The sequence below is a fragment of the Fundulus heteroclitus genome, chromosome 3 (assembly GCF_011125445.2).
Source record: "Fundulus heteroclitus isolate FHET01 chromosome 3, MU-UCD_Fhet_4.1, whole genome shotgun sequence".
Lineage (NCBI taxonomy): Eukaryota > Metazoa > Chordata > Actinopteri > Cyprinodontiformes > Fundulidae > Fundulus > Fundulus heteroclitus.
The window spans coordinates 37246694-37251810 of record NC_046363.1 but is presented as its reverse complement, the minus strand read 5'-3'; positions in this window follow the sequence as shown (position 1 = coordinate 37251810).

Here is a 5117-nt window from a genome sequence, read left to right as displayed (position 1 = left end):
GATGGATGGTTGATGGATGGATAGATGGATGGTTGGATGGTTGGTTGGATGGATGGATGGTTGATGGATGGATGGATGGTTGATGGATGGATGGATGGATGGATGGATGGATGAATGGTTGGATGGATGCATGGATGGTTGATGGATGGATGGACGGATGGATGGTTGATGGATGGAGGATGGATGGATGGATGGAGGATGGATGGATGGATGGATGGATGGATGGATGGATGGATGGATGTGGAAGCAGACAAACTGGACTTATGAATATAGTTTTTTTTAAATACCAGGATGTTTATTGACATTTTAGTTATTATTATTGACATATATTGTGAGTATCAGGCTGGTGTGATGTAGCATTTGGTCTGTTTTCACAGCTGATGGACATCTGATAATCTTCAGTCCTTCTTGTCTTTGTTCCATTTATATAAACTTTGACAGATTCAGTTTAAACTTTTCTGCAGAGGACGGCGTGAGCGGTCTCACCAGAGAGTCTCCAAAACCGTCACACTCTGATGTTGACATGGTTATTTTCATGCATCTCTCAGTTTTGTTGGCATTTTCCTGTCAGCATGAATTTGCCTACGTGCTAAATGTATAAATTTGTCTCTATCAGCATGTCATCCCGGTTCGTATCTGTGCGTGTTTGTGTTTCTTAAAGCAGCCTGTTGTAGGTGCCTCTGGAGCTTTTCTTTGCTTGTGCGCCTTGCAGAGACGAGCTTGTGTACTTGATGCACGCAGTTTGTTTTGTGCCTAAAGACGCCGTGCGCCTTTGTGTGCTTGTGAAGAGCGAAGATAAAAGAGAGCAGCCGTGTCTCATAGCTGCAGAAGAGTAGCTGCACTCTGATATCAGCGCCTGTTGAGTTTGATTACGACCAGCCAAAAACTGGGGGGGAAAAAAAAAGCAAAAAAAAAATCACGAAGAGAGTGACTAAGTGAAAGAAAAACCAGACAGATGGGAGTGAAATTCAACAACAAAAGGCGTTGTTGGACTGAGAGGGTGAGCGTTCAAGAGAAAATAAAAGTGTGAGTATCATCAACAAAGGGAGACAGAAGAGGAAAAGGAAAATGGAGGCTGAGAAAGACAAAAACGCTCATTAAATCAGGGCACTTACTGTGTTACTGTCACCTCAATCCTGTAATCAGATTTCTCTAACATCCGGCTAATAATCAACCTGGTATCTGTAATTAAATTCTCAACTGCCTTCTCTTTGGACGGCTGTGTCACTGTGACAACTAAACAGGAGCCTGAAAGGAAGGATCATTACACGTAGCAGTAATTTACTCTATCCAAAATAGCTGCGCGCCAACGCTGAGTAAGACTCGAGCAAACACAACGTAAGGCGGCTTAAAAGTCATTTATTTTTTAAAACTCACACTTCGCAGGCATCCTAGGCGCTTTGTAAGTTCAGAGACCGTTATCTCGCTGTGCTATCAGCCCAAATTCTCCATCAGACTCAACTACACAATCCATCAAGATGATGCTGATATAAGACTGAAGAATTTGTCCTAAGTGACTTTCTACAGCGTACTGCTTCTTGGTAGATCACACAAAGTCAAAATAACTCCCTGTGAAAATCAAAGCATTCTGCTGCAGGTTTTAAAAATTTAAAGCATCCTATCTCCATCAACGATTTTGTTTTGGCATCTTTGCCATTCTGGCATTTTGAGGCAGGCAATATATATATATATATATATATATATATATATATATATATTTATATATATATATATATATATATGAAAAAGAGTTTTATTTTCTTCTTAAATTAATCTTCGATAACCTACCAGTAATCTGCTATCAGGGAATGTGATAAGGAGGCTCCAGTAAATATCATTTATCAAGAGGTTCTTTAAAGTTATTTTAGTTTGACAACAGGTCACAATTTCAGAGAGACTAGAACTACACCTAGTCAAAATAATGTTTAGAGAACATTTATCAAAGGCTAGTCATCATGATGTTTTGATTAAAAAAGACTGATAGCTCAAACAGGGAGTCAACAGCCAGACCAAAGAGGGGACCGAAGTGAGTTTTTCACTTCAGTCCCCTGTTATGTTTACCTGACGCCGCCAGATAGATTTGCTCCGCATATCCATCTGGAAACCTTCGGTTGAAGTAATTTTGGAAAGGGGCGAAAATACTGGTTAGCTGATTGGCCTATGTTGGTGATAGACGGGCCAAATGAACCAATCAGATTCGTCGTCACTCGTAACAGAGCGACGACGAAAACACAATCACAAGCCAAGCTACTCTTGCTGCTGCAGGTAAAGGCTCGTTAGAAATACTCTGTAATTCCGATAAAACTTGCTCGATAGCCACGCTAACGCTAGTTTCATCGGCTGAAGCCGCCATGTTCTTTAGACTGAACTGTCGCGCTTCTCGTTGCGTCACACCTCAACCCGCCTCAAAGCCAACGCTGATTGGACGTTCGTTTGGTGAACTGCTCCAAATTTTCTTTAACGGAGAGTAGCCAGACTGATCTGCGAGTGAAACCTTGAAAGCTCGCGAGATCAGGATGGTCTCACGAGGCTACTGTTATGTATCCTCTGTCAGAAAACATCTACTGATGCCCACAGATCATGTTAAATAAAAAGAAAAACCTCTCCAGCATGTTTAATGACAATAATTAGCTTCGGTTTGATGTCATGTTTGAGTACAGATGCTGTTCATATCATTATTTCTTATTTTAGATTTCCTTCTAGCCGCCATATTTTGACTGCTATATTACTATAAACAGTCGCGAGTAAAACACAAACTGATTATATAGGAAAAAAGGGAAACTTTTTCCTATATCAACCACTGCATACAGGTTACTATAAAGTGGGCTGATGTGGTGACACAATTGTTAGGACGCATGTCTTTGCACATCAAATATGTAGATCAGCACTGGAGCATCCAATGGGAAGAAACAAAGGTCTGCAAATGTAATTGTTTTCTGTTGACAATAAAAAAGATTGCTCCATGATTAGACTAAAAAAGTCATGCAACGTTGAGGTTTTAGTGGTAAAGTTGGTTCTAAATGATGCTAGATCATGGGATGGAATTTAAATTTGAAAGAATCGGCTAAATCACTGATCCACATGGAAACTGTTATGTATCAGAAGAATGGAAACTAAAATCTATCCAAACATTATTGTGTTTTTTGGTGTTTATATGTTGGTATCATACAGTTATTGACTTTTCTGTTGTTAAAATCAAGTTTGGCTGCAAGATTAAAACAAGCTTGTTGGGGGATCGGTTGAGCTTTGGGTCTGTGCTGCTCTGCAAAACTAGCATCTCAACTGCAGATTGAAGAATGAAAAGTACACATGATCTAATAAAACACAGCTAAAGATGTAAAGAGGACCACTTTCACTGGACTGGATCAAGGGTTTCCCTGTCCAAATCATTAACTCCAACAATAAAATCTAATCTAGTCATAGAATACACTACATTTAAAAGCTTCCACACTTGATTAAATTCATTTCAATCTATTCTACATCAGATTCCTCTCTATTATTGCTGTTTTTTAACCTTAAAGACTGAATTATAAGGACCTTATTCATATTTTGTATAAATGTTTTTGCCTTGTATAAATTAATGTTTGCAAGTAAGCTGGCTCTTAAAAAAAATGTTAGAGTATCTAAACTATATTATAAAAATGCTGTTGCGCAACCAGTGGGAGTGCAGTTCGAAGTACAAGAGCATATTTTACATTTCGCTCCCACTGATGGGTTAGAGGCTTTATACACGAGAATAATGGTGACAGTGAGCCAACGCAGTAAATCTGCAGCTGCAAACCCCAAAAAGGCCAAAAGATGCCAAATGCTGCACAGAGGAGAAGAGGAATTGTTGGTTGTAAAAACAATATGATTTTATTTGTCGTCACAATGGGTTTCTTTTTCTTCATTGTTATTGCATAAACATGGTATAATTTCAATCCAACAAACGCAGGGGCACTTAAAGGTTGTTGTTTTTTTTTGTGTGTGTGGTGGTGGTGGATGGATGTGGTGGGGGTGTGATAACTGTACACTAATAACAATTTTAAATCTGAATTTATATGAGTTTTTCTTGCTTCCACATGTTATAAAAAAAGTATGCATACAGGTTGAAATGAGCTGTAAGGACACAGCTGCATGTGACACCCTGCCATCAGAAAGGTACACACACACACGCACGCACGCACGCACGCACGCGCACACACCAGATGGACAAGCCACACATGTTTGAAGACAGATGAGAAAACCGACTAGTGAGCTTTTTGGCTCTAATTTCCTCCCTAAGACTAAGAAAGTAGAGCACATCACTCCAGTTCTGAAGTCCTTACACTGGCTTCATGTATCCCAGAGAATAGACTTTAAAATACTTCTGTTAGTCTATAAATCCGTGAATGGCTTAGCACCTAAATACATCACAGACTTGTTATCAGTGTATCAACCCTCCAGACCACTCAGGTCTTCTGGCTCCAGCCTGCTCTGCAGAACCAGAACCAGAACTAAACAAGGAGAAGCAGCATGTAGTTCCTATGCTCCACTTATCTGGAACAAACTTCCAGAGGACTGTAAAAGTGCTGAAAGCCTGAGTTCCTTTAAATCAAGGCTAAAAACCTATTAGTTTAGAGTTGCCTTCAGATGTTAATGTGGAAGTTTGTAGTCCATCTTGTCTTGCTGCTACTATTCCAATGCAATGTCCATCTGTCTCTGTGATGCGTTTCTTTCCTCTGTTTTTTGTTTTACATATACAGGACTTTGAATCGTCTTGGTACTGAAAAGTGCATTATAAACAAACTTGCCTTGCCTTAATAAACAACCCCAATTGTCATGTTTGGATCTGGTAACATTTGGCGCTGGTCGTTTTGGCAGTTTTTGATTTTGGTGGTTTCATACCTGCCATGTTTTGTGATGAAATAGCAGCGTCTACTGCAAGACATTTCCTACCGACGACGTCTTTGTCTGTACTCACCGGTGGGTTGTTTTGTTTTTGAAGGCGTCACAGCATTAGATCACCTGAGCGGTACCTGACCTGTACCTCGCTCCTTGTTGCAACTCTTCCTCGTCTCGCCTCCTCACACCTCAGTCCTGTTCCTGCTCGTCCAGCCCAGTTCCTCCCTGGTCATCTTCACTCTGGTCCGCTGACA